Source organism: Pseudophryne corroboree, chromosome 5 (assembly GCF_028390025.1).
Source record: "Pseudophryne corroboree isolate aPseCor3 chromosome 5, aPseCor3.hap2, whole genome shotgun sequence".
Taxonomy (NCBI): Eukaryota; Metazoa; Chordata; class Amphibia; order Anura; family Myobatrachidae; genus Pseudophryne; species Pseudophryne corroboree.
Window position 1 is genome coordinate 581,342,961 of NC_086448.1, and position 24,433 is coordinate 581,367,393.

Sequence of the window (24,433 nt, forward strand, 5' to 3'; positions counted from 1 at the left end):
CCTAAAAAAATAATAATTGTTATTTTCTCAGTGTTCCACTGTCGTCTTAAGTTGAGCGTATGGGCACTTTCTGGGCTCAGGGTAAAATTGCTCCTGAAATCTGATATAGAGGCTCTCAATATCAGGTTCATGTCAGATTACAGGCGATCTACTGGAGCAGATGTATACCACACTTCACTACATAATGAACAATGGATTTCTAATCACAATAGGGTTATTTTTAGTTTAATACAAATAAACATTCAGTTCAAAATAGCTGCATATTATTCTTCATACAGCTTAAAAGATCTGCAGCCCTGCATGCCCAATGGGAGCAGCCAGCAAGAGGACTATAGAGGGGATCCCAGGGAGAGAAGGAAGCATCATGGACCCACCAGTTCTCGGTTGGCCTGGCCACCTAAAGGGTGGACCTGGTAAGAAGGCTCTTGGAGCTTGATTCACGTCATGACGCAGGAGCTTCACATGCCGCAAAGTACAGATGTTTGGTACTTTGCGCATGTGCAGGACCTGTGACTTCGGTAGCAGATTGGCTGCAGACTGTCAGCGATTGACAGTCTGCTGCTGTTTGTAGGTGGAATGGGGGCAGCAATGTTCCCGGTTTCCCAAATAGAAGGCATGTCGCCGGCATTTTGGAGGAATGCTGAGGCCAGGATCTCCATCACAAGATGGAGATTTCCTGGTTTCTTAGCAGGAACTGTGGCGGCCAGCTTGTGTAACCCCACAGATCATGCAGCCAGCTGATGATATTGCACGTGATCCGATGCTGCGTCATAGGATGCAGCACAGAACACTAATGCAAGCAGGAGGTGTTTACTTATACCAGACGCCTCCTGCTGCATTACCATAATAGTGCACTGCTGCTGCCAACCACATCTAAGTCAGGCCCTTAGTGCCTATTTATAACTGTTATGGGCCTGTAATTTGGGTGCGTAGAAAAGCTTCCACATAATTGAAGATAGTAAGAAATTGTCTGGTTCAAGTACTTGGGAGCACTTTATTTATTTTATTACCAGTTATTTATATAGCGCACACATATTCCGCAGCGCTTTACAGAGAATATTTGGCCATTCACCTCAGTCCCTGCCCCAGTGGAGCTTACAATCTATATTCCCTATCACTTGTACACACAGACACATTCACACAAGGGTTAATTTTTGTTGGAAGCCAATTAACCTACCAGTATATTTTTGGATTGTGGGAGGAAACCGGAGTACCCGGAGGAAACCCACGCAAGTACAGGGAGAATATACAAACTCTGCAGAGTTAGGGCCATGGTGGGAATCGAACTCATGACCTCAGTGCTGTGAGGCAATAAAGCTAACCATTACACCATCCGTACTGCCATATAAAATTTTGCAAGCCGGCTCAGAAATATCTCATTGTACTCCTGACCGCAGGTATGACATGTTGTTCTTAAGCAAGGACATGACGGTAAATACAGTAAAAGAACAAATCTAACATATGGTAATAGCCTCAGTCGTTTTCCCAGGGCTCTGTAAAACCGACTAATCAATTAAGCACACCAACTATAAACAGCAACTTGTCTTCGGTCCTCCTGGATAAAACATCAACCCAACCCTCCATTTTCACATGGGTATGTAAGAACAAAGGAGCCCTGAGAAAACATCTTTCATGGAGCACCCTGAGGCACTGGGTAGAAGGAGGGGAATTTTAGTAATATCATCTAGTGCAGAATAAACTAATACATAGGGTCAAGTGTCTTGAAAAATAAAAAGGGGAATTGTCATGTCCACTGTAAATGAAATGTGTGGACAGGCCAAAAATCAAATTGACTGGAATCTACTTAACAGAAGTTTAATTATGTTGCAAGATGACAGTGACAATTTAGATATCCAGCAAATGGAAAAAAAAAAAAATGAAAAAAAATCACAAATTGCTCACTTGATGAGCAAATGTTTCTGTTACAACTTCCAGTGTGAAAAGGACTCGCAAACATTTTTGTTAATTATGTATTACAGCTGTCCTTCATAAACTTAATTACTAATTGCTGAAAGGCAATGGGATTCTATTTGCATATGTACACGAAAGGCATGAAATATGCAGAAATATGATTTTAATTAGCATGCAATGATATGAAGGGATACAAATCAAACTGGCATGCTATACGATTTTTAACATTAAACACAGAATTCATCTGGACATTTCTCATATAATGGACACAGCTGATTTATTAAATGAAGAAGGCGTTCAATTTAAAACCACAGCTTTACCAAACTAATGTCAGGGCATTTCCTTCTTGCCAGAAAGATATTTTGAGAAACACTTGTGCTCAGAACCATTTCTTATTCTGCATGTAAATGATCACCCCAATATAAAAGTATGGTAATTACATAGTTCATGACAAGTCATGTATTCTTCATGTGGATACATAAGCCACCCCCCAGAAGTCCACAGATTCAAGTTGAACTTATTTTGGTATGTGTTCAATTGACACAATCTTTGTTATTTTTATAACAGCATTATACCCACTTTGTACTGTAAAGTGTAAACCAATATTAAAATAAAACTTACCCCTAGTTAATTTCGTTGAGGTTTGTTTCCTATTTCTACATATTTGTAGTAGGTTTCCTTGTAGCGCAATACTTAATAGCACCCACTAGATGAGATGAACATCTCTGTGCTGGCAAGTACCTGCTAATGGTAGCTAATATTGTGAATAAGGGCCTTATATTCCCATAGCCTCAGGGCTTGCTTCAGAGTTCATTATCGTCAGGAATATACTTATCCCCTTGTATGCATGCTACTTTCATAGGTGATCAATTAAACATTTGTCTTTATGATTCATATATTTTACTAGCCTAATTGATTGCCGCAATATATATTAACCAGTGTGAGCAGACTGTCATGTTAATCTACACGCAAGTAGGGGAAGAGGGGTATTCTGTATGGATGTGTCCAAGTTATTGTGCTTTGGATGGGAAAACCTATATTCAGTTTAAGACCCTAAAACAGAAAAGGCATTGCCAATGTAGGAAGACATAAGAAGATGCCATTAATTAATTAGTTATGTATCTCTAAAAAGAGAAAAATAACCTTGTAATACTTGCTTCATTGTCAATGGATTCACATTTCTTCCCAAATAATGGTTAAGTCTAATCCTCATTCATTTTCTACAATAAGTGTCTACATGATTCTGCTAGAAAATAGATATGGTCTGTACATGTCCGCTTTATAAATGCATCCCTTTTTCCACTTTATTCCATAAAACATATCATTCTTGTCAAACAGTTTAACCCAGTGGTTTCCAAACTTGGTGCCATGGGGCAGTTGCAGGGGTGGCACAGGTTGGTGGTCTAGGACCAAATCAAGTTATTTATAGTCCACATGAGAGGCAAACCAGTGATAGTGGTTGCTAATCATAAAACATGTGGACATACAGAATTGCAAGCCTGTCAATCACCACATGACGGAACCTTAGGACAACAGGTAGGCACAACTTACTTAATTTAATAATTTTTGCATTTGGCCCCTCCAAGTCCATGCCTGGGTAAACAGTACCCCCACATCCTCTCTCAGTGCCCTGCCCTAGATATGGTTACCATTGGTGATGACTGTCACCAGCCATGGGGCTAGATAAATAAGAAGAACTCTTATATCCAATGACAACTGCCATTTGTCATTTATTTAGCTCTTCTCCCAATAATAAATAGAACTCCCAATCACTCTCTGCACAAAAGTCACTGACCAAAAGAAACCATCCAATTTTTGCTGACCATCAATAATGTTGTCCTGTACAGTAGTACTACATAAAATGTAGTCTAGGTTCTGGTGGGTACAGGGCACTGCTGGATAAAAATTAATTAGGCCCTGCTGGATATAACACACTAGTCATTGGCAGACAGATAAAGCAGTGCAATATATTGAGCATTGTTGTATGTATCAGGTGGTGTTAAATATATTCAGCACAATGTGGTGGTACTGCAAGATATAAGACATACGAGGGGGTACCCAAAAGAAACAGGAACCATGTTCTACAGGGAGGAGCACTTAAAAGTATGGGCTTCTGCCACTAGGTGAATGTTTGTGGTACCCTTCTGAACCAGTATCCTCAGTGACGTTGCGGTGGAAGGTAGCATTTGACTGCAGTGATTTTTCCCCCCAACAAAGTATTCACTCTTTTCGCCTATTTTTAGTGAAGTCAAATGTGAAAACAATGCTCATTTGTTTCTTTGATGTGAGTGTGATTATGCGCACAGAAATTGTACCCCAGGGTCAAGCTGTCATCCCAAGTTTTTATTAGGAAGTTTCAAAAAGGTTGCATTTTGAGGAAAAAAAGTCCAGATTTGTGGCGAACAGGTGACTGGTTCTTCCATCATGACAAAGCACCTGCCCACACAGCGCTGAGTGTTAAGCAATTTTTAGCCAAAAACGACATGACAACTTTGTCTGTATTCACCTGATCTCGCCCATGCAACTTAAAAAAACGCATTTTGGCTGAATAGAGACCCTAAAGGAAAATGTTTTGCTGATACTGAAGAGGTGAAACAATAAAAAGACATAGGTACTAAAAGGCATCCACGAAAATTAGTTTAAATAATGTTTTGAGAAATGGAAAAAATGTTTGGACAAATGTATTGATTCAAGTGGAGAGAGCTTTGAGGGTGACTGAAGTTTCAAAATGCACAAATAAATCATTAATCAATAAATAACTAATTCCTGTTTCTTTTGGGTACCCCCTCATACTCGTAGATGGTTGTGCAGATTACATATGCTGAAAACTGCTGAATTTATTTTCAGTGATGTAGAAAAAGTATTCAGAAATATTTACCCACCAGCAATTTCACAGTGCTGCCCCTTCCCAAGTACATCTGTCTTAGTACATCTCGTTGATACTTAAGTTCTGTTTCTTGCAGCCAATTGTTTGGTAAAAAAAAAAAAAAAAAGTTGAAGAGGGCTTACTGTACCTTCCATATTTGGGAGCGAGCTGTTGAGTTGATAAAGTTATTTTACCTAAAGCAGGAGGGAATTAAGAATATGCATAGAGAGATGGAAATGGGCTGGTGTACCAACTACAGGATTTTAGGGAGAATAGTCCATTGTATACAGCTAAACCTTCCACTGAGTTAAAGAGAAAGGCATTTGTACATACAGTATTTATCTTGAATTGTACTTTTGGTTTCACTGATTGGTTGCCGAGGCCTGTGCAGAGATCCTGGTGGTTGGTCCAGCCCTGGGTACTGAGGTGTGGGTCCTTGGTTGTGTTCCTAGATTAGAAGACATATCTCACCTGCCCAGCCTGAGGAAGTGCCCAACTAACAAGATTCCAGTCTGGTCACAGTTTGCGGAGTTTTGCTAGTTCAATTCTCTGAGGTCCTGGCTGAGGGCTCCAGTCTCACGGTTCTGGGGTTTAGACCTGTGCGGAGTTCCTCTCACTGGCTCCAGGGGCTGGCTAGTGAGTTCCAGCTTCCTGGTTCAGTAACCATTGTGGGCCAGAGTCATTCCCACTTGTTGGTCCATGCTGGCCTATGCATATCCAACATCCAAAGTTCCAAGTTTCTTTGTCAGACAGCCTAAGGGCCTTGCTTCAGATCAGAAACTCCAGACCATCACATTGTTATGCGCAAGAGGTGGAATATAATATCTGCACTTAATTTGCAGAAGGATTTACCAAAATGCAATATGGCAGCCCAGCCAGTCAACTGGATGGATTAGCATCTAAACCAAACCTTTAACATAACTCCATTGTAACAGCAATATGTTATTTCACAAACTGAAGGCCAAGGAAACTTGCATAAACTAAAGAAGTTACCTGATTTTAGTAGTATTAAAATGAAGGATTTTATATAGGAAGATAAAAATTCCCATCTAAATGGCATCACTTGGCGCATTTAAAAGAATATAGACTAGGAAATACACTTCTTTTTAAATTATGTTTGATGTGAAGGCAACAAGGCTTGAAGTCTAGTGATAAGGGGATGTCTGAGAATCCTTCTAGTGTAAGGGAATCATTCAGCAGCTCCACCTGTTCTGCAGATGTGGGAGGAGTGTCAGTTCAGCACGAGATGTACAGCGTGTATATAACTATTAGTGGTGGAAAAAGCACAAACGTCTAGCAGTTATTACTGGAGAAGAAAGATAGCAAAGTGATTATGTAACCTGAAATCTCACACTGTTAAGGTTTAATTAGCATTGGAAGGAAGTGGCGCTTTTACCTTTCTAGATTAAGAACGTTTAAGCCATGCTCTCTTCGGTACAAAAATCAAATTTTCAGGGGACGAGTTGAGGGTTTATAAAGGTATGCATGCCACTTCCAACCCCTGATTTTAGCAAAAGCTTGCTCTTCAGTCTGATAAGCTTGCTCATTATTATTGACTTGCAGAAGATAATTTTTCTGGAGTATACTATAAAGGCACTGATGTGTCTTGTATAATGCCAGTTATCTGCTCTCGGGAGTAGACTCCACAACTTAGAAGTGAACACATCATAAAGAAATGACGTTAATCACGGGTGAGCAGAGTCCGAAAATGTCACTGGGGATGGCAGCCGGCAACAACTTATCGCTACTAACACATCAGAGTGTCAATGCATCCAAAGCCTACTAAATTAGTCTCCTCTGCAAGTGATCAATGGTTCTATTCAACTCCTTCCCATCCACAGGAGCAGGCCTGCCCCTCCTTCCTCTGAGCCACCATCTTCTACTCCTGACTCTGTAGAGGCTAGAGGGGCTGAGAGCACATCCACAAAGTAAGGTAAGTGGTTGTGGAGGTATGGGGATGTTCTAATGCTATTGTGGGGAAGGTAGTGCAGTGTTGTGATGTAGTGCAGCGTATAGGGGGGATGCAGTGTAGTGATGTAAAGCATCATATGTAAAGGATGTAGTGCACTGATGTAGTGTATAGAACAGTGATATATGCAGTATGTATGGGGGATGTAGTGCAGTGATTTAGTCTAACGTATAGGTGTGATGTAGTGCAGTGATGTAGTGTAGTACAGCCCATAGGAAGAGACATAGGGTAGTGATGTAGTGCAGTGTACTCTAGGGTATAGCAGGGTCAATAATGTAGTGCAGTGTAGAAAGTTGTTAATGTGGTAGTCCAGAAATGTAGTGTGGGGACTTGGGGGTTTGATGTATCAAGAAATTAAAACAGCAGAGAAGTGGACCAGTAGAAAAGTTGTCCATAGCAACCTTCCCTTTCGAGGTAGCATTAATCAAGTACAATCTATTGAATGATAGGTAGAAGCTGGTTACAATCTAAAGAAATGTGTTCTTCCAACCTTATGGCTACAGTTTGGGAGAGGCCATTTTCTGTTTCAGCAAGACAATGCCCCCAACACCATGAGGTCCACCAAAAAACAGTTTGGTGTGGAAGAACGTGACAGGCCTGCACAGAGAACATCAGCCAAGAGTCAGGGTTTTATCGCACCACATCAATAACTGGCCACATGAATTATCATGTTGCTAAACGGAAGTTAATCACGTAGCTGTGTTCAAAGGTCTGTTAGAAAAGCTAATAAAAAAAAATGGAGGCTGCAGATCAATTCCATATAATTGCTGATGGTTTGGAGGATATGTTCAACAAAAAGCATATGAGTGTGATGTTCAGGTGTCCGCATACTTTTTGACATGTAGTGTCAAAAAGTATGCGGACACCTGAACATCCCATTGGTTTCAATGTGAATTACTGTTCTAATTATGTTAAATCAGATATACAGTACAGTACAATGAGTCAGGGAGGCCCACAGATTTGCATACTTTAATTAGGCACGCTACTTCTTCTAGCAAATATCACAGTTGTCCGACTGCAAATCGTCATTTGTATATGGTAACACGTAACGGTAGGCTGGCATGTCAGTAAAAGGTGATGTATCATAAAATACATATGTGTACAGTACACCACGGCCTCCATAACCAGAAGGCAAAATCAAAACACTAATTATAGCAGTTCCAACTTGGCACGGTGAGAGCAGTACTTTCTTTCTCCAAAATGTCCATCATTCCGACATGTACAGTATATACAAGTGTCCTCACTAATCTAGTCTCAAGAGCATGAGATGCATGGAACGAGTGAGCCACCAGATCCTGTGCGACTCTGCAAGCGTTCAGGGTCTTTTATTTTCCCCAAATGCAACATGTGCTGCTTAATTTGATATGTGACACTTTTATAGCTGTGTGCAACTGAGTCTGCATACGAAGCACAATGGAACTGGGTACGCTCCATCATAGCACTTAAAATACATATTCAGAGATTCAGTCGCTTATAGATATACAAGTGTCACATATTAAAGTAATTAGCACAGTCTCCTGATGAGTGCAAGTCACTTCACATTGTAACTGAGATGCATTTTCAGCAAAAAGTCAACCAATGCTAGCAGAGTCTCACCTGACTGGACCTGGCTGTTTTAGCAATGATGTATGAGGACATATCTGTATAGATTCCAAAGTGCAGCACTCATGGCAAATATAAAAGCACAGCTACTGCAGATATATATCTCAATGTTTCAGTGCTTTATTAATGCACTGTCATCAGGAGTTCAGAGAAAAATACAAAGTAACCAATCGCTAGACATTTTGTAGAAGCTAAAAAAAAATTGTAGAAACAGGTCACAATTTGTCAGCACTTATATAAGGTATGATCTACTACATCCCACCATTGTTGTGGGGTGGCAATTGTTCCAGATTAGTCCTGTCGCACGAATCATGGTGGATTCATCGCCTGGATGTCATAACCTCCCAACGGTCTTAATGATAATTTGGGTCTTAATTGTTTTAATTAACCACTAGACATGTGTTACTGCTTACAGTAGTTTTTTATACACCTATTAACCTTGATTATGTATATTTGTATTAATGCTTGTGTTATTATGTTATTGTGTAGAGTTGCTATAGTGCACTGACATTTATCAGGACCTTCTGAAATTATGACATCATTAAACTGCACACCCAGCCGTGTCCAGTGTCCTGTTTCCGGATTGCAGCTCACATGTAGTGTCTTTTTGGGATATAAGGTACGCTTTGTATTTTACTGTATAGTCCTGATGACAGTGCATTAATAAAGCACTGAAATGTTGCCATGAGTGCCGCACGTTGGAACCCATTACTTGACATTTCTGTGACAGCACCAGGCGCAAACATTTTGGGTTAGACAGGAGTGCCAGACTGCATATATATATATATATATATATATATATATATATACACATATATATATATATATATATATATATATATCACAAAACAAGAGGTAACCCTTTTCTGCGCTTTACCACTAGTCTCAAACCAATAAGAAATACCCTCTGTCAGATAAGGTATCAAAGATAGATATGGAGTAAAAAGGTTCTCATGGGAGCCAATCAGCCTTTAGATTAATAATATTTAACAATATTTAAAAGGTTTTTATTTATACACAAATAAAAGGTACTTGTAACCTAAAAATTCGACATTGATACAATAGTCTAAAAATTCAGAAAAACGATTTCACAATCTTATACATAGACATTTTTAGTTGATATGAGGAATTTATAGTCAGGTAATCACAATCAGAACTTGAAAAGGACGTGTATCCAACCAGATGCTTGTGGTGGTGACTTTTTTGACCCAATACTGCGAAACCCAACGCGTTTCGTCCGTTAGGACTTCATCAGGGGTTTACAATCCGTTTTTGTGAGAAAATAATTTACCACTGGTTAGGACGGGATTAAATTCCTAATGCTACATCCAATCACATGTTCTTTTCAAATGATGTGGTGTCTAAATTGGCTTCATCAAAACAAAAATTTACAATTAAGTTGAAGTCAGATGTTGTGATTTTCCCTAATTTCCTCAAGGAGAGTGAAACCTTATAATTCACCTCTGCTCCAATAAGTATCTCCAAAAAATGGGGTTCTTTTAGAGATCTCCAATCTTGAACCGCACTATTCCTTTTTCACAGGAACTGGCATAACTTCACAGGAACACAGCTACCTGTGTTCCTGTGAAGTTATGCCAGTTCCTGTGAAAAAGGAATAGTGCGGTTCAAGATTGGAGATCTCTAAAAGAACCCCATTTTTTGGAGATACTTATTGGAGCAGAGGTGAATTAGAAGGTTTCACTCTCCTTGAGGAAATTAGGGAAAATCACAACATCTGACTTCAACTTAATTGTAAATTTTTGTTTTGATGAAGCCAATTTAGACACCACATCATTTGAAAAGAACATGTGATTGGATGTAGCATTAGGAATTTAATCCCGTCCTAACCAGTGGTAAATTATTTTCTCACAAAAACGGATTGTAAACCCCTGATGAAGTCCTAACGGACGAAACGCGTTGGGTTTCGCAGTATTGGGTCAAAAAAGTCACCACCACAAGCATCTGGTTGGATACACGTCCTTTTCAAGTTCTGATTGTGATTACCTGACTATAAATTCCTCATATCAACTAAAAATGTCTATGTATAAGATTGTGAAATCGTTTTTCTGAATTTTTAGACTATTGTATCAATGTCGAATTTTTAGGTTACAAGTACCTTTTATTTGTGTATAAATAAAAACCTTTTAAATATTGTTAAATATTATTAATCTAAAGGCTGATTGGCTCCCATGAGAACCTTTTTACTCCATATATATATATATATATACATATATATATATATATATATATACACACATATATATATATATCTCAAACGATCAGCTCCTGTCATATTTCAAACAGCCTGTTAGCAGCTGATTGGCTGGTACTTTATCTCTCTTCCCTTTATCACTCTCCACGGCTTAGTACATCTGCCCCTTTACATGGAGAGTTGTGACAAGCAGCTGAAAAGAAGGTGCTCTTATTCATGTACTATTTATACACCTCTGGGCTTGTGCTCTGTCTTTCACTTTATCATGCTGCATAATTATGCATTACAAAATGATATTAACCATGGAGAGAGTGCTGAAGGTAGACCAGTACACCTCACTAGAGTATGATTCCTCTCCAGACAAAAAAAAAATAATATTTCCATAAATTTCTTGATGTTGTACATAGGAAATCCCATGTAATCCTCTTAAATGGGTAAAATATTTAAAGAGTTAAAAACTATTTTTAAAACTTACAAAAATGATGCGTGCAATGCAATCACAGTCTAGCTAAAATATGTTTTGCTGTAAGGAGATCACACAGCTCTTTATACCCAAGGCTACAATTTTCTTGTGGCGACTGTGTAATATTTTGCAATGTAAAATTGACTGAGATGGAAGCTATTTTGCATGCTACAGTGGTCATGGCTAACAAATGAGAGTTTTGTGGGCTGAGAGTTAGTCCCCTGCCTCATCTGCCACCCCTAATGACAGCAGCCACCTGCTGTTTTATTGTCACAGCTGGAGTCAGTTCACACTCCTTGGTGCCGAGTTCTGCCCATGAGCGCCAAGCTCTCTCCTCGCCTCATTACTTTGATGAACTTTTTATGGTCAGCACCCATGAAGACCTCATCTAGGACTACAGAGCCCAGACTGGCTGCAGGGAGTGCTTCCAACAGCAATAAGGCACAGTTTTACTTAGGCTGCTACTGCCTGTCATTTAACAAGTCACTCTACCATACTCTCATACTTTCTGAGCAGACTTCAACTAGTAAAACATGAATCACTTGCAGGTAACTAATATCCCAATCTGTCCTAATCAGCTTTGCTTGTGTGTGAAATGGTTATAAAAATAAGAATTTACTTACCGATAATTCTATTTCTCGGAGTCCGTAGAGGATGCTGGGGTTCCTGAAAGGACCATGGGGAATAGCGGCTCCGCAGGAGACAGGGCACAAAAAGTAAAGCTTTAGTATCAGGTGGTGTGCACTGGCTCCTCCCCCTATGACCCTCCTCCAAGCCAGTTAGGTACTGTGCCCGGACGAGCGTACACAATAAGGGAGGAATTTTGAATCCCGGGTAAGACTCATACCAGCCACACCAATCACACCGTACAACTTGTGATCTAAACCCAGTTAACAGTATGATAACAGCGGAGCCTCTGAAAAGATGGCTCACAACAATAATAACCCGATTTTTGTAACTATGTACAAGTATTGCAGATAATCCGCACTTGGGATGGGCGCCCAGCATCCACTACGGACTCCGAGAAATAGAATTATCGGTAAGTAAATTCTTATTTTCTCTATCGTCCTAGTGGATGCTGGGGTTCCTGAAAGGACCATGGGGATTATACCAAAGCTCCCAAACGGGCGGGAGAGTGCGGATGACTCTGCAGCACCGAATGAGAGAACTCCAGGTCCTCTTTTGCCAGGATATCAAATTTGTAGAATTTTACAAACGTGTTCTCCCCTGACCACGTAGCTGCTCGGCAGAGTTGTAATGCCGAGACCTCTCGGGCAGCCGCCCAAGATGAGCCCACCTTCTTTGTGGAATGGGCCTTAACCGATTTAGACTGTGGCAGGCCTGTCTCAGAATGTGCAAGTTGAATTGTGTTACAAATCCAACGAGCAATCGCCTGCTTAGAAGCAGGCGCACCCAACTTGTTGGGTGCATACAGTATAAACAGCGAGTCAGATTTTCAGACTCCAGCTGTCCTGGAACATATTTTCAGGGCCCGGACAACTCCTAGCAACTTGGAGTCCTCCAAGTCCCTAGTAGGTGCAAGGCACCACAATAAGCTGGTTCAGGTGAAACACTGACACCACCTTAGGGAGAGAACTGGGGACGAGTCCGCAGCTCTGCCCTGTCCGAATGGACAAACAGATATGGGCTTTTTTTTTTTTTTTTTTGAGAAAAAACCACCAATTTGACACTCGCCTGGTCCAGGCCAGGGCCAAGAGCATGGTCACTTTTTATGTGAGATGCTTCAAATCCACATATTTGACTGGTTTTAAACCAATGTGATTTGAGGAATCCCAGAACTACGTTGAGATCCCACAGTGCCACTGGAGGCACAAAAAAAGGGTTTGTATATGCAATACTCCCTTGACAAACTTCTGGACTTCAGGAACTGAAGCCAATTCTTTCTGGAAGAAAATTTACAGGGCCGAATTTGAACCTTAATGGACCCCAATTTGAGGCCCATAGACACTCCTGTTTGCAGGAAATGCAGGAAACGACCGAGTTGAAATTTCTTTGTGGGGCCTTCCTGGCCTCACACCACGCAACATATTTTCGCCACACGTGGTGATAATGTTGTGCGGTCACCTCCTTTCTGGCTTTGACCAGGGTAGGAATGACCTCTTCCGGAATGCCTTTTTTCCCTTAGGATCCGGCTTTCCATCGCCATGCCGACAAACGCAGCTGCGGTAAGTCTTGGAACAGACATGGTACTTGCTGAAACAAGTCCCTTCTTAGCGGCAGAGGCCATAAGACCTCTGTAAGCATCTCGTGAAGTTCCGGGTACCAAGTCCTTCTTGGCCAATCCGGAGCCATGAGTATAGTTCTTACTCTTCTACGTCTTATAATTCTCAGCACCTTAGGTATGAGAAGCAGAGGAGGGAACACATACACCGACTGGTACACCCACGGTGTTACCAGAACGTCCACATCTATTGCCTGAGGGTCTCTTGACCTGGCGCAATACCTGTCCCGTTTTTTGTTCAGACGGGACGCCATCATGTCCACCTTTGGTATTTCCCAACGGTTTACAATCATGTGGAAAAAACTTCTCAATGAAGTTTCCACTCTCCCGGGTGGAGGTCGTGCTGAGGAAGTCTGCTTCCCAGTTTCCATTCCCGGGATGAAAAACTGCTGACAGTGTTATCACATGATTTTCCGCCCAGCGAAAAGTCCTTGCAGTTTCTGCCATTGCCCTCCTGCTTCTTGTGTCGCCCTGTCTGTTTACGTGGGCGACTGCCGTGATGTTTTTCCCACTGGATCAATACCGGCTGACCTTGAAGCAGAGGTCTTGCTAAGCTTAGAGCATTATAAATTTACCCTTAGCTCCAGTATATTTATGTGGAGAAAAGTCTCCATACTTGATCACACTCCCTGAAAATTTTTTCCTTGTGTGACTGCTCCCCAGCCTCTCAGGCTGGGCTCCGTGGTTACCAGCATCCAATCCTGAATGCCGAATCTGCTGCCCTCTAGAAGATGAGCACTCTATAACCACCACAGGAGAGACACCCTTGTCCTTGGATATTGGGTTATCCGCTGATGCATCTGAAGATGCGATCCGGACCATTTGTCCAGCAGATCCCACTGAAAAGTTCTTACGTGAAATCTGCCGAATGGAATTGCTTCGTAGGAAGCCACCATTTTTACCAGGACCCTTGTGCAATGATGCACTGTTTTTAGGAGGTTCCTGACTTGCTCGGATAACTCCCTGGTTTTCTCTTCCGGGAGAAACACCTTTTTCTGGACTGTGTCCAGAATCATCCCTAGGCACAGCAGACGTGTCGTCGGGATCAGCTGCGATTTTGGAATATTTAGAATCCACCCGTGCTGATTGTAGCAGTATCCGAGATAGTGCTACTCCGACCTCCAACTGTTCCCTGGACTATGCCCCTATCAGGAGATCGTCCAAGTAAGGGATAATTAAGACGCCTTTTCTTCGAAGAAGAATCATCAATTCGGCCATTACCTTGGTAAAGACCCCAGGGTGCCGTGGACAATCCAAACGGCAGCGTCTGAAACTGATAGTGACAGTTCTGCACCACGAACCTGAGGTACCCTTAGTGAGAAGGGCAAATTTGGGACATAGAGGTAAGCATCCCTGATGTCCCGGGACACTATATAGTCCCCTTATTCCTGGTTCGTTATCACTGCTCTGAGTGACTTCATCTTAATTTGAACCTTTGTAAGTGTTCAAAAAAAAATTTTTAGAATAAGTCTCACCTAGCCTTCTGGCTTCAGTACCACAATATAGTGTGGAATAATACCCCTTTTCTGTAGTAGGAGGGGTAATTTAATTATCACCTGCTGGGAATACAGCTTGTGAATTTTTTCCCATACTACCTCCTTGTCGGAGGGACACTTGGTAAAGCAGACTTCAGGAGCCTGCGAAGGGGAAACGTCTCGACATTCCCATCTGTACCCCCGGGATACTACTTGTAGGATCCAGGGGTCCTGTACGGTCTCAGCGCCATGCTGAGAACTTGTCAGACGCGGTGGAACGCTTCTGTTCCTGGGAATGGGCTGCCTGCTGCAGTCTTCTTCCCTTTCCTCTATCCCTGGGCAGATATGATCTTATAGGGACGAGAGGACTGAGGCTGAAAAGACGGTGTCTTTTTCTGCAGAGATGTGACTTAGGGTAAAAAACTGTGGATTTTCCAGCAGTTGCCGTGACCACCAGGTCCGATGGACCGACCCCAAACAAGTCCTCTTCCTGTATACGGCCATACTGTGCCGTTTGGAATCTGCATCACCTGACCACTGTCGTGTCCATAACATCTTCTGGCAGTTATGGACATCGCGTTTATTCATGATGCCAGAGTGCAAATATCCCTCTGTGCATCTCGCATATATAGAAATGCTCTATAGTCAATAAAATACTGTCCCTGTCAAGGGTATCAATATTTTTAGTCAGGGAATCCGACCAAGCCACCCTAGCTCTGCACATCCAGGCTGAGGCGATCGCTGGCCGCAGTATAACACCAGTATGTGTGTATATACTTTTTATTATATTTTCCAGCCTTGTCAGCTGGTCCTTGAGGACGGCCCTATCTATAGACGGTACCGCCACTTGTTTTGATAAGCGTGTGAGCGCCTTATCCACCTTAAAGGGTGTTTCCCAACGCGCCCTAACATCTGGCGGGAAAGGGTATACCGCCCATAATTTTCTATCGGGGGGAACCCACGCATCATCACACACTTTATTTAATTTATCTGATTCAGGAAAAACTATGGTAGTTTTTTCACATCCCACATAATACCCTCTTTTGTGGTACTTGTAGTATCAGAAATACGTAACACCTCCTTCATTGCCTTTAACGTGTGGCCCTAATAAGGAATACGTTTGTTTATTCACCGTCGACACTGGATTCAGTGTCCCTGTCTGTGTCTGTGTCGACCGACTAAAGTAAACGGGCGTTTTAAAACCCTTGACGGTGTTTTTGAGACGTCTGGACCGTACTAATTGTTTGTCGGCCGTCTCATGTCGTCAACCGACCTTGCAGCGTGTTGACATTATCACGTAATTTCCTAAATAAGCCATCCATTCCGGTGTCGACTCCCTAGAGAGTGACATCACCATTACAGGCAATTGCTCCGCCTCCTCACCAACATCGTCCTCCTACCTGTCGACACACACGTACCGACACACAGCACACACACAGGGAATGCTCTGATAGAGGACAGGACCCACTAGCCCTTTGGAGAGACAGAGGGAGAGTTTGCCAGCACACACCAAAAACGCTATAATTATATAGGGACAACCTTATATAAGTGTTTTCCCTTATAGCATCTTAATATATATATAAGCATATCGCCAAATTAGTGCCCCCCCTCTCTGTTTTAACCCTGTTTCTGTAGTGCAGTGCAGGGGAGAGCCTGGGAGCCTTCCCTCCAGCCTTTCTGTGAGGGAAAATGGCGCTGTGTGCTGAGGAGATAGGCCCCGCCCCTTTTTCGGCGGCCTCGTCTCCCGCTCTTAACGGATTCTGGCAGGGGTTAAATATCTCCATATAGCCTCCGGAGGCTATATGTGAGGTATTTTTAGCCAAAATAGGTATTCATTTGCCTCCCAGGGCGCCCCCCTCCCAGCGCCCTGCACCCTCAGTGACTGCCGTGTGAAGTGTGCTGAGAGGAAAATGGCGCACAGCTGCAGTGCTGTGCGCTACCTTTAGAAGACTGAGGAGTCTTCTGCCGCCGATTCTGGACCTCTTCTTACTTCAGCATCTGCAAGGGGGCCGGCGGCAAGGCTCCGGTGACCATCCAGGCTGTACCTGTGATCGTCCCTCTGGAGCTGATGTCCAGTAGCCAAGAAGCCAATCCATCCTGCACGCAGGTGAGTTCACTTCTTCTCCCCTAAGTCCCTCGTTGCAGTGATCCTGTTGCCAGCAGGACTCACTGTAAAATAAAAACCTAAGCTAAACTTTCCTAAGCAGCTCTTTAGGAGAGCCACCTAGATTGCACCCTTCTCGGCCGGGCACAAAAATCTAACTGGCTTGGAGGAGGGTCATAGGGGGAGGAGCCAGTGCACACCACCTGATCCTAAAGCTTTACTTTTTGTGCCCTGTCTCCTGCGGAGCCGCTATTCCCCATGGTCCTTTCAGGAACCCCAGCATCCACTAGGACGATAGAGAAATGGTGTTTTCTACAGTCTAGCCACTAAAAACCTAGTGAGCAATTCTAAATGAACAGAAGTTTTACAGTATAAAGATAGCTAGCAGCTTTCACCCTCATAATAGATTTACTTCGTACTAGTGAAACTTCGCGTTCTTGCAATAAGCAATAATTTTACTAGACATACAGGTTTGCACTGCTAGTAATTGTATCCTTTATCTACCAGATAGTGTCAACATATAGCATGTATTTGTACATCCCCTTTGCGTCATGTAATTGCAGGTGGACTGTACTGTATAAGCACACGTTCTATCATAGGTAGGTATTTGCAAATCGGTTGTGAATATAAGTAGGTATTTGTAAATCGGATTAGAGAGTAACCTTGTACATTATACTGAGTATACTCCTCCCATCCCCTTCCCAACTTTTGTCAGTATTCAGTGTCTAAGAGGTTGTGTTAAATGCTGTAAATATTATTTTCTTGTAGTGAAGTGAGAGACAGATAACAGGTACAAGTACAGAGATGACTTTGGAACTAGTGGACCAGCCTAGCACATGTTGAAACAGAACCCATCAAAAGAGAGGTTCTACATGCACACAGTATGACCAGACACACAGAGTGGCATAATTCCCTAAGGCCATGGTATTGGTCTCTGGGCAGCAACTGTCGAAGGAAGGGGGGGGGCAACTGATGTTGCTACTCAAAAGCCACCTTGGTGGTACCCTGACAATGCCTTGAGCACGAGTTCTGCACACCCACTGCAGTGTAAACCAAGGCCTGTGTTCCAGCAGCAGGAGAGCAAGGTGCATATCAGTCAGTGTCTTATTTCCCTCCCTCCCTCTGGGTACAGGGGCATAACTCCCAGAGGCAATGGAGTCGCCTGCCTCTAGGCTTCAAGACCTGAAGGGGCACCTGTGTGGTTCACAGCGGAATCCAAGTATGAACGCTGCTCTTCCAACGGAGCTCCGGGAGGTGCGGGAGACTACCGAATTTGTTGGCATTCCCCAGCATCACCAGAAGAGTTGACTTACCCTCCTCTTGGGAGTGAGCACAATGGGGATTGAATAATGGGGAGAGGGCAGGGCCAATATGAAGTATTTCTATGGAAATCATGTCCTATTGGCCTTTATTCAAATCATGTCCTATTGGCCCCTTGCCCTCCTGAGTGACCCACGATTTGCAGCATTCCCATGAGGGGGCAGTGCCTAATGACACATACTGCTGGGATCTGACCCCATCTCTAGTTGGTTCTCTCTCTCCTCTGGGCTTCTCCCAGAGGAGAGAGTTCAAAAGTAAGTGCAGTATGTACGATGTAAATAGGATTTTAATACATAACCGGTAAATCCTTTTCTCTTAGTCCGTAGAAGATGCTGGGGATGCTTCAAGAACCATGGGGTATAGATGGGATCCGCAGGAGACACGGGCACTTTAAGACTTTCAAAGGGGTGTGAACTGGCTCCTACCTCTATGCCCCTCCTCCAGACTCCAGTTATAGGAACTGTGCCCAGGGAGACGGACATTTAGAGGAAAAAGATTTATTTAATTTTTAAACTAAGGTGAGGTACATACCAGCTCTCACCTCAACTACGCCGTACAACATGGCATTCAACAACAGTGCATGCAACGGTATGACTAACATCAGCCACAGACTGACTGAACTCAACACTACATGAACATAACTATAACCAAACTGCAGATACAGCCCGCACTGGGACGGGCGCCCAGCATCCTCTACGGACTAAGAGAAAAGGATTTACCGGTAGGTATTAAAATCCTATTTTCTCATACGTCCTAGAGGATGCTGGGGATGCTTCAAGAACCATGGGGTTTATACCAAAACTCTAGAACGGGCGGGAGAGTGCGGATGACTCTGCAGCACCGATTGACCAAACAAGAGGTCCTCCTCAGCCAGGGTATCAAACTTGTAAAACTTCGCAAAGGCGTTTGATCCCGACCAAGTGGCAGCTCGGCAAAGCTGTAATGCCGAGACCCCTTGGGCAGCCGCCCAGGATGAGCCCACCTTTCTGGTAGAATGGGCCTTCACTGATTTCGGTAACAGCAATCCTGCCGTAGGATGAGCTTGCTGAATCGTATTACAGATCCAGCAAGCAATAGTCTGCTTGGAAGCAGGAGCCCCAATCTTGTTGGGAGCCCACAGGACAAACAGAGCCTCTGTTTTCCTAATTTGAGCCGTTCTGGCGACATAGATTTTGAAAGCTCTGACCACATCAAGAGACTTCGATTCCGCCAAGGCGTCAGTAGCCACTGGCACCACAATAGGTTGGTTTACGTGAAATGATGAAACCACTTTTGGCAGAAATTGCTGACGAGTTCTCAACTCCGCTCTATCAGCATGGAAGATTAAATAGGGGCTTTTGTGAGACAAAGCCGCCAATTGAGATACCCGCCTTGCGGATGCCAAGGCCAACAACATGACTACTTTCCAAATAAGGAATTTTAACTCAACCTTACACAAAGGTTCAAACCAATGAGATTGCAGGAACTGCAACACCACATTAAGATCCCATGGTGCCACTGGGGGCACAAAGGGAGTTTGGATGTTTAGTACGCCTTTCACGAAGGTCTGAACTTCTGGAAGGGAGGCCAATTCTTTCTGAAAGAAAATTGATAAGGCCGAAACTTGTACTTTAATTGAGCCCAACTTTAGGCCCGCATCCACACCTGCTTACAAAAAATGGAGCAAACGCCCCAGCTGAAATTCCTCCGTAGGAGCCTTCTTGGATTCACACCAAGACACATATTTTCTCCAAATACAGTGGTAATGCTTCGCCATTACTTCTTTTCTAGCTTGAAGTAGTGTTGGAATGACTTCACTGGGAATACCCTTTCGGGCTAGGATTTGGCGTCAAACGCAGCCGCGGTAAGTCTTGATACACGCACGGTCCTTGCTGTAACAGGTCCTCTCATAGAGGAAGAGGCCAGGGATCTTCTATGGCTAATTCTTGAAGATCGGGATACCAGGCCCCCCGTGGCCAGTCCGGAACAATGAGTATCGCCTGAACCCTTGTTCTTCTTATGATCCTTATCACCTTTGGAATGAGTGGAAGTGGAGGGAACACATAGACCGACTGAAACACCCACGGTGTCACCAGGGCGTCCACCGCTAGTGCTTGAGGGTCCCTCGACCTGGAACAATATCTCTGAAGTTTCTTGTTGAGGCGAGACGCCATCATGTCTATTTGAGGAATTCCTCAACGACTTGTCACTTCTGCAAAGACCTCTTGATGAAGACCCCACTCTCCTGGGTGGAGATAGTGTCTGCTGAGGAAAGTTGTCCACTCTTGGAATGAAGACTGCTGACAGAGAGCCTGCGTGTTTTTCCGCCCAGCAAAGAACTTTTGTGGCCTCTGTCATCGCCGCTCTGCTCTTTGTTTCGCCCTGGCGGACTATGTACGCCACTGCTGTTATGTTGTCTGACTGAATCAAGACGGGCAGACCGCGAAGAAGATGTTCCGCTTGCCGAAGGCCGTTGTAAATGGCCCTTAATTCCAGAATGTTTATGTGCAGACAAGCTTCCTGGCCTGACCATTTTCCCTGGAAATTTTTCCCCTGTGTGACTGCTCCCCAGCCTCGGAGACTTGCATCTGTGGTCACCAGGATCCAATCCTGAATCCCGAACCTGCATCCCTCTAGGAGGTGAGAGCTGTGCAGCCACCACAGGAGAGAGATTCTGGTCCTGGAAGATAAGATTATTCTCCGGTGCATGTGCAGGTGAGACCCGGACCACTTGTCCAACAGGTCCCACTGAAACACTCTGGCATGGAACCTGCCAAATTGAATGGCCTCGTAAGCCGCCACCATCTTCCCCAGCAACCGAGTGCATTGAAGGATCGACACTCTTGCCGGTTTCAGAATCTGTTTTACCATGTTCTGTATTTCCAGAGCCTTTTCCACTGGAAGAAAAACTCTCTGTAATTCTGTATACAGAATCATACCCAAGAACGACAGCCGTGTTGTCGGAAGCAACTGTGATTTTGGCAAGTTTAGGAGCCAACCATGTTGTTGCAGAATTGTCAGGGAGAGCCTAACGCTTTTCAGTAATTGCTCCTTGGATCTCGCCTTTATCAGGAGATCGTCCAAGTACGGGATAATTGTGATTCCCTGTTTGCGCAGGAGAACCATCATTTCCGCCATTACCTTGGTGAAAATCCTCGGCGCCATGGACAGACCAAACGGCAACGTCTGAAATTGGTAATGACAATCCTGAAAAGCTAACCTCAGATAAGCTTGATGTGGAGGATATATGGGGATGTGTAAGTAGGCATCCTTTGTGTCGACCGACACCATATAATCCGCCTCCTTCAGACAGGAGATCACTGCTCGGAGAGATTGCATCTTGAATTTGTATTTTTTTTTAGATAGAAATTGAGGGATTTTAGGTTCAGAATCGGTCTGACCGAGTCATCCGGCTTCGGGACCACAAATAGGCTCGAATAAAAGCCTTCCCCCTGTTGTGACGGGGGTACCATGACAATGACCTGATTTTGACACAGCTTTAGAATTGCAGCGCATACTACCTCCCTTTCTGGAAGAGAAGCTGGCAGGGCCGATTTGAAAAATCGGTGAGGGGGCACATCTTGAAACTCCAATTTGTACCCTTGGGCTACTATTTCTAATACCCAAGGATCCAGGGACGAGCGTACCCAGACCTGACTGAAGAGTTGGAGACATGCCCCCACCGGTGCGGACTCCCGCAGAGGAGCCCCAGCGTCATGCGGTGGATTTGGCAGAAGCCGGGGAGGACTTCTGCTCTTGGGAACTTGCCACAGCCTGTGACCTTTTTCCCCTTACCCCTTCCTCTCGTAGCCAGGAAGGAAGACTCTTGTCCTTTCTTGTATTTATTGGGCCGAAAGGACTGCATCTGATAGTGGGGCATTTTCTTTTTTTGTGCAGGAACATAAGGTAGGAACGATGACTTACCCGCGGTAGCCGTAGATACCAGGTCAGTGAGGCCGTCACCAAACAAGACACTACCGTTAAACGGCAGAGACTCCATAGTCTTCTTAGAGTCAGTATTAGCAATCCATTGATGAATCCACAATGCTCTTCTAGCTGAGACTGCCATGGCATTGGCCCTTGATCCCAAAAGGCCAATACCCTCGCAGCTTCCTTTAGATAGGCTGCAGCGTCCCTGATATGACCCAGTGTCAAAAGCACGTTATCCCTGTCCAGGGAATCTATATCAGATGACAAGTTATCTGCCCACTTTTCAATAGCGCTACTCACCCATGCCGATGCGACGGCAGGCCTGAGCAGCGTACCTGTAGTGACAAAAATGGATTTTAGTGTATTTTCCTGCTTACGATCCGCAGGATCCTTCAGGGCTGCCGTGTCAGGAGACGGAAGCGCCACCTTTTTGGACAGACACGATAGAGCTTTGTCCACCGTGGGGTTTGACTCCCACTTTTCCCTGTCCCCAGAGGGGAACGGATATGCCACCGGAATTCTCTTGGGAACCTGTAACTTCTTGTCAGGATTTTCCCAAGCTTTTTCAAAAAGAGGAGCGTTCAGTTCATGAGAGGGAGGAAATGTCACCTCAGGTTTCTTTCCCTTAAACATGCAGACCCTAGTATCAGGAACAGCAGGGTCCTCCGTGATATGTAACACGTCTTTTATCGCCACAATCATGTACTAAATGCTCTTAGCCAGTTTAGGATTCAATCTGGCATCACTATAGTCGACACTGGAATCAGAGTCCATGTCGGTATCTGTATCCGCTATTTGGGTAAATGAACGCTTCTGTGACCCCAAGGGGTTCTGAACCTGCGACAATGCATCCTCCATGGATTTTCTCCATGTCTGGTTCTGGGACTCAGATTTATTTAATCTCTTATTCAACCGAGCCACATTTGCATTCAAAACACTCAACATATTTACCCAATCAGTCGTCGACGGTGCCGACACGGTCACTCCCTCAGTCTTTTCTGTCCCTGCTCCAGCCTCCTCCTGGGAAGAGCACTCAGCCTCAGACATGTCGACACACGCGTACCGACACCCACAACGCACTGGGGCTATAGGGGACAGACCCACAGCAAAGCCTGTTAGAGAAACACAGAGGGAGTTCTGCCAGCTCACAACCCAGCACATATCCCGGTTCTGAAGCGTGTAATATACTGCCCAGACCTGTTAGCGCTTTTAATATCAATAAAATAGCACCAAATCAACTGTGCCCTTGACCCCCCACCACCCCGTTTTGCACCCTGTTACTTGTACAGCAGTGTGGGAGGCCAGGCTCAGCGTCTCTGCAGCTGTGAGGAGAAAATGGTGCTGGTTAGAGCTGTGAGGGCTAAGCCACGCCCCCTTAATGGCGCGCTTCAGTCCCGCTTATTTTTATATATTTATACTGGCGGGGGTCTGCACTGTATACTCTTATGCCAGTTGCTATTGAGGTTTTATGCTGACCAGGGTGCGACCCCCCCCTGCGCCTTGCACCCTGCAATGCCTCTGTGTATGTGGGAGCATGGCGCGCGCAGCGCGGCTGCTGCGCGGTACCTCAAAGCCGTCACTGAAATCTTCTGCCGTCACTGAAGTCTTCTGATCTTCTTCTACTTACCCGGCTTCTGACTTCTGGCTCTGCAAGGGGGGTGACGGCGCGGCTCCGGGAACGAGCATCTAGGCGTACCTAGCGATCAGACCCTCTGGAGCTAATGGTGTCCAGTAGCCTAAGAAGCAGAGCCTTGAAACTCACAAAAGTAGGTCTGCTTCTCTCCCCTCAGTCCCACGATGCAGGGAGCCTGTTGCCAGCAGGTCTCTCTGAAAATAATAAACCGAACATAAAGTCTTTTTTTCTGAGAAACTCTGGAGAGCTCCTCAGTGTGCATCCAGTCTCACTGGGCACAGAATCTAACTGGAGTCTGGAGGAGGGGCATAGAGGGAGGAGCCAGTTCACACCCCTTTGAAAGTCTTAAAGTGCCCATGTCTCCTTCGGATCCCGTCTATACCCCATGGTTCTTGAAGCATCCCCAGCATCCTCTAGGACGTATGAGAAATGCAGATAGCCATGCACAGACTTATACAGATGGCAAAGACTCATATATTGCACACTTCTGTCACTATAACCATAAGGATGTATAACTCAGTCTAATATAATTTCTTAGACTGCATACTTCTTATTAGCTACAGTATATCTGAATTGCATTTATCTGCACTTCAGCTATTGATGATTGCTTATATTGCATAAGAATATATTAGATTGTAAGTAAATGCTGGGCAGTGTGTATCTGTGTGATGCTTGGGTGTTGAAAGTGAATGCAGGGGGGCAGGATGTGTGTCTAGATGATGCCGGG

At 44.1% G+C, this 24,433-nt stretch overlaps 1 protein-coding gene across 1 annotated transcript in view; it reads right to left on the reverse strand.

Moving 5' to 3' along the window:
* ZNF407 (zinc finger protein 407) overlaps positions 1-24,433 on the reverse strand; it is a 1,019,576-nt gene that overhangs the window by 553,501 nt on the left and 441,642 nt on the right. The window lies entirely within an intron of this gene.